Here is a 12223-nt window from a genome sequence, read left to right on the forward strand (position 1 = left end):
GCACAAGTGATACTACAGAATAGCCTATATAAACTTTCCCTGTGCCCCTCTAAGGTTGCAGGTTCTCTAAGAATTCTTCCCCACTGAAAAGTGTAATAAATCTTTACCTTGACCTCAACAATGCTTGAGTTCATGAATTCTTCTCCAGATGGCCTGCCTCTGGTACTCTGTCTTTGTGGGGGTCTCACACACCCCCTTTTAGCCCTCATCAGTAGCACTGGATTAATCACAAATTTGATCAGATTTTTTTGTTTCCAAATTTTTTTTTCCTATGGGGTCCATCCCTTCCCCATCCTCCACCAAGTAGACTGTGCATACTCTGCAAATGTATGTATCTTGTCTTACTAGTAGAGTGGAAAGACACCTAAACTTGAAGTAAGGTTAGAATTTTACTCCGAGCTCTCTACTATCCATGTGATTTAGGTAAGGCATATATCTGCTCTGAGCTTCAGGTTCCTTATAAATAAAATCAAAGTGCTTAGTTTGCCACACAGGGTCTTTGTGAGTGTGGAGGGGCTAAGAAGCTGATGTCTGTGAAGTGCTTTGTGAAGAGCAAGAGAATGGTCAGCTAAGGTTGTTCTATTTCTGTATCTTGGTTTTTGGTATAGTATTAGGTAGTACCATGGATAGAATATTGGATTTGAAATCACAAATACAAGTTCAAATCTTGCTTTGGAAACTTTCTGGTTGTGAAACCTTGAGCAAGTTACTTAGCTCCTCAGTCACAGGTTCCTCTACAATAAAATGTAGGTGATATTAGCAACGACCTCAGAAAGTTTTGTGAGGATCAAATGAGACTATGCAAAACATTTTGTAAACACCAAAAGGCTATATAATCACGATCTATTATTATGATGATTAACTAAGAATCCTCATATAATATTTACTTGGTACTTGAATTGTTAAATTGAATTGAATACAGGAAAACTCCATTAATTTAGTGTCTCATTAATTTATCTTTTGCGATCATTGAAAAGGCACTTGGACTTACGGCATTGTTGTTAGGGAAAAAAAAAACCTTCTTGCTAAGCATAGTCAAGAATAAGAAATGTTATAGGGGGGTATCTTTTACCTAATTAAGAAAACAAAGTATTTTTAGAGACATTATACAAATAAGTTGTCAGTATGCGAATGTTATAACACAGTTATCTGTTCGTTAAAGTAGGCCTTTTAGAACCTGTTCTCACCAGACAATTTCATTGATAATATATGTAAAAGTAATCAAAATATTTAGAATTGTAAAATAGAATATAAATCAGACTTGCCAATAAAGCAGATTGTTTTTCACCTAGCTAATCCAAATTAGGAATGTCTATACGAAACCTCAGAGCAGTCTCTTTGTGAACCAACAAGCCTACTATGTTTCAGATACCTTGTTGGACTCTAGGAATTCAAAATTAAAAGGGAGACAGTCATTAGTTTTGGGAAGCTTATATTCCACTGTGGGGATAAAATGTGTAAATAAACGATTAGACTAGGTGCAAGAAGATGAATTAAGATGTGTTGCAGTCATCGAGTGCAGAGGTGATAAGTGAGTTGAGCTAGGGTGGTTGCAATGTAAGTGAAGGAGTAGGAGACAGAGGCAGGTGATGTTAAGGATATAGAATCAACCACACTTGGCAGCTTATCAGATTTAATAGGTAATGGAGATCAAAATGTCAAGGATGACTTCTAGGTGGCAAACATGGGTAACATCAATAGAAATGGCATTTAGTAAGCACCAACTTTATGCCAGGCATTGTGCTAGATGCTGATGATACAAATACAAAAGTTGGAAAAAAAATACATTACAAGGCAGCCTGTACATTTTTTAGCCAATAGGTTAGTCTGACAAGTCAACAAAATGCTGACTAACTCAGCTATGCCAGTCTGAAAAAGGATTTTACTAAAATTTCAGATTTGTACCAAAGGAGTCTATACTCATGGGTTAGAATCTCAGAGACTTTACTGGCAATGATTCTCTACTGGGATATATACACTGAATTTCAGTCTTTTGTCATCTCCGGTTCCCAGATCTCCCAGACCCTAAAGTGTGTCAATACATCATTTGTACATCTTTGTACAGGAGCCAGTGATCTTCTAAAACACAGTGGGGTTACTCAGCTTGATGTTCAGCAGAAGCAAGCAGTCTTATGATTCTCAGTGCTATTATGGCTTTCAGGTATGTATGAGAGATATAGAGAGATCCCAGGACAAATCAGTGAAGTATATACCTATTCACAGTGATGAAATATGGATAATAATGATTGTATAATATGCTTAATGAATATTTATTGAATGGATAATGCTATCATGCGGTGAGCATCATAAACTTCTCACACAGTCTCCAAAAAATAACCATATGCTAACCTCACATTTGCACAGGTTTTATTAAAGTTGCTACATTTGATACATCCACAAGGAACAACTTCATAAAACAACTACCCAGCTACTCAAAACTAGCAGAGAAGTAGAACCTTAAGGCTTATGGTGAAACAGATTTGGCCTTTAGTTGACTCAGGATGGTCTGCTCAGGACACCTATCTGCTCATGTGCTACTCTCAGAAGATGTCTTCTGTCTTTGGTGAGTGACTGAAACTTTTAAACCTTACCCCTTCCCAATTTTTTTTTTATTTTACCCATTAAACTGATTTCTACATACTTGATTGTAGACACATATGCACTATACATATATTTACTGTTTTACTAAAAAAAAAAAAAGGTATGCAAATGATTTTGAAGGGGTAAAATCAACAGGACTTGGTAACTGCTGAGAAAGGTGATTGGCTGGACTGAGTGGAGACGTTAAGTCTGCCTTTAGGAGTTGGGACTGGGGTTTTAGCTTAAACTGGAATTTCGGGCTTTGACTGCTATTGCTTTTGGCAATTTTATAGCACTCTCTAAGTTTTTGACCTGTTTTACATACATTTCTGGATTTGGAAAAACTGTACTGCTTTTCCTCACAGTCACCTACCTATGTACTGCTTTCTATTGCTTTGATATTATTAATTTCATACATGTAGGTTCTCCTTCTTCCAACATAGAAATGTCAACCACTCCACAATTTTACAGGTGGCGTACAGGAATCACCATGGGCAGAAAAGCTCGTGGCTTGGTGATCAACGTTGTGGGTGGTAAGCTTCTCCACACTTAGACCTGTGTGCTTCCTCTCTAAAGGTGGGACTAGCACTAAAGCCATACTCAAATCTTTTCTACTTCGATAGAATCTGTTGGAGTTTGAAATCCTCTAGAAGGATTTTCAAGAATCTAGGGTCACCTCTACATCATAACAAAGTATTAGAGAAGGACATTAATGGAGACTAACGTCTACAATAATACAAGAAATTAAAAGAAATTCATTAAGCCAGAAATCAGTTCTTGGAAGATACAGTTGAGAAATCGTCTTCTTATTTCATTTTATATTTTGATTGACTGGCCTCTCTCTCTGTATTTCTGTTTCTGTTTCAATACTAAGAAGGCATGTCTAAATGTTAATGTGCATGTTCTTTTGTTCTTTGGAGCCTAGAAGAAGGAAATATTGCCCCAAAGTGATTTAAGATGATGGAAATAGCCAATTTAAATAAATCAAAGGAAAAAAAAAGAAAACCAGTTCTGTTCCTCTCTTTCCCTCATGGATTTCCTGAATATCAGAGCTGGAAAGGATATTGGAAATCATCTAGTTCAACCGTTTCATTTTACAAATGAACTGAGCTATGACCAGGTAAAGAGACTTACCCAAGGTTAGATAAATTCATGTCATGAACAGATACTTAAATCAAGGTCTTCCTGTCCCACATAGTCTTTCTTGCAGTCCACTGGAATATGTCTATAGAAGTCTCTCTACATTTTCAACTTGGCTTGTGTCTTGTAGCTCTATGTAATGAGCATGTCTGCTTCAAAGCTGTGGCTTCCTCCAGTGCCTACTCACAGATTTATTCCCAAGGCTATGAGCTGCGCAAAAAAAATTCAGAACACCAAAATACAAGAAGTTGTTATTGTTAATCTTTGAGGGTTTTTTCCTCCCTTCCCACAATGGCTAGTAAGGGAGGTGTTGAAGTTAACTTTCAACTTATGAAAGCATCTGTATCCACTTTGGCTATCCCAAAATAGAGGCCTGGGTTGCCTGAGGCTTAAAGGAACTAAATGGCAGGTTGTTTCAAAATAAGACCATGCAGTTCCATGATGTGCCACACGATGGTAGCAAACTGACCATCAGGGAATCAAAAGGAGCCAGACAGGAATTCAAGAGGAAAAGGGAGTGAAGACCATAAACTGCCCGGACCCACTGAAATGCATGTTACTGACTGTCTGATTCAAAAGGTGGAGGACCAATGTGACTTGACACATATTTAGGAGAATGTAGCCATAGTATCACTTGCTAACCACAAAGAGCCTGAAAACAGAGGATCATGGTCTTTCTGTTTGCCTTCGGAAGTCAATGTACAACTTAATTAGAAAATCTGGCCCCAGTAGTGCTGTCTATTGACAGCATAGTGGTGTTGGAATTTTGCCTTATCCAAACTGGAACATTTATTTTTTTTTCCCCCATGATCATCACTCAATGTGCTTTCGTAAGCCTCTATGGTCTAGATTTGCCATGATTTCCTGCTTCAAAAAAATGGAGAATCTTTTCAAACATTTATTATGTTGCATGTAGAAGAAGAATTCAAGTTGTTCTGCTTTGCTTCAGAGGGCAGAGGTAGAACCAATATGTGGAATTTATAAGGAGGCAGATTTGGCTGAGTATGAAATCTAACAATATCGTGAGGCAGCGGAATACCCTAGGTCCTAGGACTTGGGCTTAAATTTATGTTCCTTCTTTGTGTTCCCCAGAAGTATAACTTGTTGGATAGGTAGGATATGTTTCTATGCCTTAGTTTTTTTTATCTATAAAATGAAGAGGCTAGATTAGATGATCTCTGAAATGCTTCTTGCTTTAAGCTTATGATGCTGTGGACTTATTCAAAATTATTATTTTAGAAAGACTATATGGGACAAGACATCTTGGATTCAAGTCTCAGTTCATGCCACTAATATGACCTTAGGTAAATCCCTCTACCTTTCTGTGCCTCCGCTCATTTGTAAAATGGGAATGTTGGAAGAGATGTTCTGTAATGTTCTTTTGAGCTCTGACATTCAGGAAATTGATGAAACAGGATTGGCATCTTATTTTTTCCTATGTTTTGTTCTTCTAGGCCTCCAGAGACAAAAGAGTATGCTCATCAACACTTGTATAATTTTTCACTTAGTACTGGTCCAGATAGCCCAACTAATAATGAAGGATTTAATTTTAACAAGCTGACTCAGTTTCCTTTATTGGATACCCTAATTTGACCCATTTGGCTAATCTTCAAAATTGTTCTTATCCTTTAATGTATCTTGTACCAACAACCTTTTTTTTTGGAATTAATACTTTCTTTGCTCTCACCCCACTTCTGGTCCAGATAGTACCTTCCCTTGCCCTCTAATCAGGATAGATAGTGCTTAATTCACCTTTATTTGTGATTAGCTAGTAATTCCATAACCTGGTTGACTCAGTACTTTATACTCTGATTTGCTGTGATTAGGTTTTTTTATATCATGTTTCCAAGTGCAAGTTCTCATTTTAGAGACTCTGTTAGACTATATTGTAATGCTTGTCTGGGTTTGGATACTCTGTTATAATGTTAAAGACTGATTGGGTCAAGACTGAATTTTGGTGGCTCCTATCACTGGAAATTACATAAAAGCTTGAAAATGCACAAGCCAACCATGTGTGCCCATTCATTCTTCTCTGGACCCTATCCTTGACACTCAGAACAATGAGATTTGGATTCAGTCAAAAGGCTGCAGTTGAGGACCTGCAGGGCCACATGTGGCCTCGAGGACACAGGTACCTCACTCCTGCTCTAGACTTCTTTCTCCAGTATGACCTAGTGGCCTTCTCACCCTAGAAAATCATTTCACCCCAAGTTCTTTCCTCTGATTGGTTAGTTCCTCCCAGAAATTCTCTTTTAAGGAAAGTGACTGGTTCACTCCATTACTCTCTGGAATCTGTTCCTGATAATCCAGACTTAACTTTACTTCCTTACCCCTGTAATCTTTAGCTCTACTTTATGTGTTTTCAGACTGGCATGTTGGCTAAAACGTGTGTGGGGTTGTTTAATAACATAATGAATTAATTTTTCTCACTTTAGTATTTACATCCTCAGCACCTTGTATATATAATGCCTGGTATACAATAGGTGATTAATAAATGGTTGCTAATTGATTTTAGTTAACTGGACACTTTTCATGTATTTGTTATAAGAGTAAATGACTGCTGGGACATTGGAGATGCAATTTATGCATCAGATAGGAGATACAGTGGATGATATCTGCAGTCCTCCATTAATCTGGGATTCTTTAGTTTTATTTATGGGGAAAAACAAGTGGTTTGAGTCTTTTCAGGACACAAGGCTGTCCTGAGAGAGGATGATCCATCGCTAAAAAAGTTATATATTCAAGCCAAAGTGGAGGGAATGGGTGGCTCAGGTAGCACTCTTGAGATGACATTATATTAACTATTATTACATCAACCACCATCATCAAACTCCTCACTCTTAAACCCATTCATTGAGGTTATATTAACCACCTACTCTGTGCAGCCACTTGAATCTAGATAAGGGAGATACAAAGATAAAAAAAAGAAAAACAACAAAACAGTCTTTGTTATCAAGGAATTTGCGTCACACTGGAGGATATACTGGTACACACGTAAATAAACACAAAGAATATATTTACAAAGAGTTTTCCTACATATAATCTTATTCTGTGAGGAGACCATTGTGAGACCAAGTGAGGCTAATGTTATCCTCATTTTATAGATGAGAAACTGAAGCTTAAAAAGGGGAAATGATCTCACCAAAGATAAAGAGCTTGGTGTTGCATCATAAGGCTTTATATAAAGTAAACACATTAAATTGTAGAATATTAGAGTTGGAAGGGACCCTACGCATTGTCTAATCCAAAACCTTTGACTCATTTTACAAATCAAGAAACAAATTCCAATGAATAAAATGACTTATCTAAAGTGTGCTGAAAGTGACAGATTTGGAACTAGAACATATGCCTTTTTAGGTACGGCTTTTCGTATAGATGTATGCTGTTTTTGAATGTCCTGCTATGCTCTTCTCTGCAATTTTTCATTTCAGTAACTTATTCATGTTTTAATATTAGGAGTTTCCGAATAAAAATTATGCTATGAAATTCTCTAAGATTGCTACTAGGATGTATTTTGGGCTGGATTTTTATGACAGAGTGAGGAAAAAAATTCTGAAGTTAGCAATATATTAATAAAACCCCAATACTGGACCATCTTAGAAAACAGATGAATTAAGTGCTTTACATTTTTACAGCTTCTTCCCTGGTATGTATTTACAGATCAGAGAGTACTTGTCAGAGACACAAGATAAGATAAGAAAAGGGATGCCTAAAGTTAAAGATAATGAAGCTTCTGTTTATACATAGACATGAAGATGAAGCCTACCTGTTAAAGTAAAGAGGACACTGGACTAAGAATCAAAAGACCTGGGTTCCAGAACTTTCTGATTCTACTGAATATTTGCTGTGTGATCTTTGGTAAGTTATTTCCTATACTTCATTTTCTTCATCTGAAAAATGAGTGTTAGACCAACGACTCCCCAAGGTCCATATCAACTTGATTGTCCACAAAATAAAACACCCTGGAATTATATTGTTGGTTAAATTTAGTATGATAGAGTAAACAGACCGTAGAACTTGGGGTGAAGAAGATAAGGATTTTACCCCTGCCTCTGAAAATTTCTAGCTTTGTGACCCTGAGCAAGTCTCTTAACAAATGAGTCAAGTGCCTCAGATTCTTCAGATACAAAAATGATGACAATACAAGAATTAGCCTCCCAGGACTGCTGTTAAGATGAAGTGGTGTGTAACACACTTGGTAAATCTTAAAGCACTGTATAAATGTATGTAAAGCTAGGAACTGGACCTCCAATTTCATTAGCATTCCCGGGGCGGGGGGACATCTTCCACCAATGCAACTTACAGTCTTAAGAGTTGCCTCAAGAACTGAGAGTTAAGTAAATTATTCAGGGTCACAGAATCAGTATGTGCCAGGGGCAGGGGGGACTTGAACTCGGGTTTTCCTTTCTTCTAGGCTAGCCCTTTATCTGCTACACAACACTGCCTCTCCATGAGCTATTATCGGAACATTATAGTTGCAAAATGAGGTATAATACCATTTAATTTCATATCCCCTCTATATGTCCTCTCACCTTTCTCTTTCTTTTATGATCAGTTTAGCTCCAGATTAAATTTTAGGACCACAGCTAGCATGAAATGTTGATATGAAAAGCTGCAGAAGTGACCATAGCATATTAGAGAGGGCACTTGCAAATCTTACCAGTCTTTTAGAGCCCATGTCAAGTCCTACTTTCTCCATGAAACCTCTCCCTAATACCTCCAAACAACAATGATTTCTCTTATTCCCAACCAACACTTCTTTTTTTGTGTCATAAAGCAGCCACCACTTTCCCCCCCAATTTTGTATTTGATTACATGCTGTCTGTATTTTCCTCTAAACATTTTGTGCTTGTAGGTCTTCTCCCCAGCTGGGTTACCTAGTTCCTGGAGGACAAGGTCTATGTCTTTCTCTCTGGTCTCTAATCCTTAATTCTGGACCAGAGTTACCTTTGAACCTTACCTTACATGGTAAGGCTCAGTATCATACAAATTAATTTGAAATGAATGCAACCAGTTAAAAAAAGCATTCAGCTAGTTCACAATTTCAAATACCAATCTTAGTTTCACTGCTCAGTTCTGAAATATAGAGCAGGAGAAGTAGGTAACTAATTGGCATGGCTCCCATCCTGAGCATAGCCTTTGTAATTAAATGTAAATTATGATTCATTCTGAGGACGATCAATTATGCTACTTTCATAAACTTTCATTTCATTATTGAAAGTCAAGATTCCTCTAATAAGTTTCCCATTAAAACAGAATGTGATTTGCAACTGAAGGCTTTCAAAATCTACACTAGGCTTCAGTCACTTTTACTCTAATGCAATGTACATAGGCTGATAAGCTATAGCACCCAATGCCCAGGAAGGGAGGGGCTGTTAAACATGTCCTTGAAGCCAAAGACAAACTAACTATAATGGAAAATTACATCCATAGTTCTGCTTTTATCTCCTTTTGATTCAATCCAAAGATGAAAAAGCTAAAAGTAAGGAAGATCACAATTACTCGTGTATGTAGTTAGGTTTACAATTTATAAAACATTTTAAAAACTTATTCTACCAGTTGGTAGAGTTCAAATAATGTAATCCTAGTATAAAAGCAAATATGATTTCCCTTCTCCATTCCTTTGCACAGGCTATCCTGTAGGCCTGAAAGGCCTCCTTAACTCTGCCTCTTCAAATCCCCTAGATCTCTTTAAAGCACAGAAAAGTACAACCTAAGGCATGTCCTTATCCTCCTTATTACCTCCTAAATTTACTACCCCCCAATAACTTTGTATTTACATTGTACAGACTGACTAATTCATGTACATACTGCTTTTGCCAAGGTCCATCTCAACTTGACTGTCCGTAAAATAAAACACTCTGGAATTATATTATTGGTTAAATTTAGTATGATAGGGCAAGCAGAACATAGGATTTGGGGTCAAGAAAACTAGGGTTCTACCCCTGCCTCTGAAAATTTCCAGCTTTATGACCCTGAGCAAGTGTCTTAACAAAGGACTCAAGTGACTTACCTCCCTTAGAAACAAAATGGTGATAATAAAGAATCAGCCTCACAGGACTGCTGTTAAGGTGAAGTGGGATGTAACACACGCTTTGTAAAATTTAAAGCACTAATATAAATGTGGCACTATACAAATATATATAAAGCTAGGAACTGGACCTATGAACTGTTTGAGGGCAGGGCCTATTCTGTTTTTGTCTTTCTGTCTCTCAGCACCTGGGCAAAGAGTGAGAGCTTAATAAATGCTTGCTGAATTGAAAGACTCAGTCTATCATCATGATGACAGATTAAGCATTGAACAAGCGAACTGGCTCCAAACTGCTTAACCACTCTTTATCTCAAGAAAATCTCAAACCCTAAAAGGTATAGACAAGTTGCTGTTATATATACAGTGTCACAATTTATGCTGCCAAGGCTGTAGTACTCTTTGAAACAGCATTTTTAGTACTGTCTTGTATTTTTATTTATTGGTTTGTATCCCTCTCTCTTAATTGCATGGAGTTCCAGAACTGAAAGGGACCATGGCAATGGTCTAGTATAATTTCCTCATTTTTCACATGAGTGAACTAGCTCAAAATATAGTTTTTTGTTATCAAGCTATGTATCCACCTATGCTTTCTTTGCAAAAATGATATTGTAGGTCCTCCAGAGTTCAGAGTATATATTATGCTTCTTTGCACCCCGTAACAGAACTCAAGTAGGTATTACAGTGGATGGCAGCTAGGTGGTACAGCGGATAGAGTACCAGATCTGAAGTCATGATGACTCATCTTCCTGCGTTCAAATCCGGCTTCAGATGCTTAGTAGTTGTGTGAACCTGGGCAAGTCATTTAACCCTATTTGCCTCAGTTTCTCATTTGTGAAATGAGCTAAAGAAGGATATGGCAAACTACTCCAAAATCTTTGCCAGCAAAACCCCAAATGTGGTCATGAAGAGTCAGACACGACTGAAATGACTGAACAACAACATAGAAGATGGAATGCTAGACATGGAGTCAGGATGACATGAGTTTAAATCCAACCTCAGATGCTTACAAACACAAGATGCTAAATCTGCCTATCTCAGTTTTTTTATCTATAAAATTAACATAATTATTGTACTTTACTGACCACTGGGCTTTCTATGAGAATGAAATGAGAAAATTTTAAAGTACTTTAACAGCCTTCAAGGATTATATAAATTATATTATTGTTTATTTTAAGTCAATAAAATATACAATAAGGTCTGTTAATATTGTTATTACTGTTGGTATTGATGATGATGATTAGGTTGTATTTTATATGCATTATTGCTTTTGGGATGATGGTATTATATATTTTATAAATGAGAAAATTGAGGGAAAGCTCTGTGTGATATGTAAAGCAGGATATCAGGAGATGCAGATAGTCTCAGCTACAGACAAACAGGCAACCAAAATTGCTTCTGCTCACAAATGAGTATCAAGTAGTACCTCATTGAATATTGTTTTTGGTTTATTTTACTTTTCATACTCAAGCTTGTTCCCAGTGATTGTTTTATGAGCTTTTGGTTCAATTCACAGATATTTATTAAGTAACCATTATGATCAAGGCACTGCACTATGCTCTTGGACAAAGTGATAAAAAAGAAACATGACCTGGCCCCCTTCTTTTGGGAAATAAAAGCTGACATTTGGTACACTCATTGTATGGTCTCATTGGAACTTCACCACAACCCCATGAATTTGTGCACATTTTCCCTATTTTCTTTTTTCTAAATTAATTAATTTTTAGTTTTCAACATTCACTTCCATAAGATTTTGAGTTTTAAAATTTCTCCCCTCTTCCACATACACAGAGCAAACACTATGTTTCCTTCTGCATTTAGACTTTTGAAGTTGCCTTACATCCTTGCATTGCTGAGAAAAGCTAAGTCTATCAAATTGAGTCCTCCTACAATGTGGCTGTCACTGTGTACTATGTTCTTCTTCAATGTTCTCACTTCACTCAGCATCAGTTCATATAAGTCTTTCCAGGTTTTTCTGGGTTCCAAGTGTTCATCATTTCTTATGGAGCAATAGTATTCCTTTATATTCATACACCACAGCTTGATTGTGGTATTCCCCAATTCATGGACATCCCTAGAATTTCCAATACTTGGCCATCACAAAAAGAACCGCTATAAATATTTTTGTCTCTGTGGGTCCTTTTCCCATTTTTATGATCTCTTTGGGATATAGACCTGGAAGTGATATTGCTGAGTATGCACAGTTTTATAACCCTTTGGGCATAGTTCCAGATTACAGGATGTTCGCATTAGTTCACAACTCCACCAACAATGCATTAGTGTTCCAATTTTCTCTAATATTTATAATTTTCCTGTTTTGTTATGTTAAACAATCTGATAGGTGCGATGTAGTACTTAAGAGTTGTTTTAATTTGCTTTTCTCTAGTCAGTAGTGATTTAGAACATTCCTTCATATGACTAAAGATAGTTTTAATTTCTTCATCTGAAAATTGTCTGTTCATATTCTTTGACCAT

The sequence above is a fragment of the Notamacropus eugenii genome, chromosome 5, assembly GCF_028372415.1.
Source record: "Notamacropus eugenii isolate mMacEug1 chromosome 5, mMacEug1.pri_v2, whole genome shotgun sequence".
NCBI classification, from domain to species: domain Eukaryota; kingdom Metazoa; phylum Chordata; class Mammalia; order Diprotodontia; family Macropodidae; genus Notamacropus; species Notamacropus eugenii.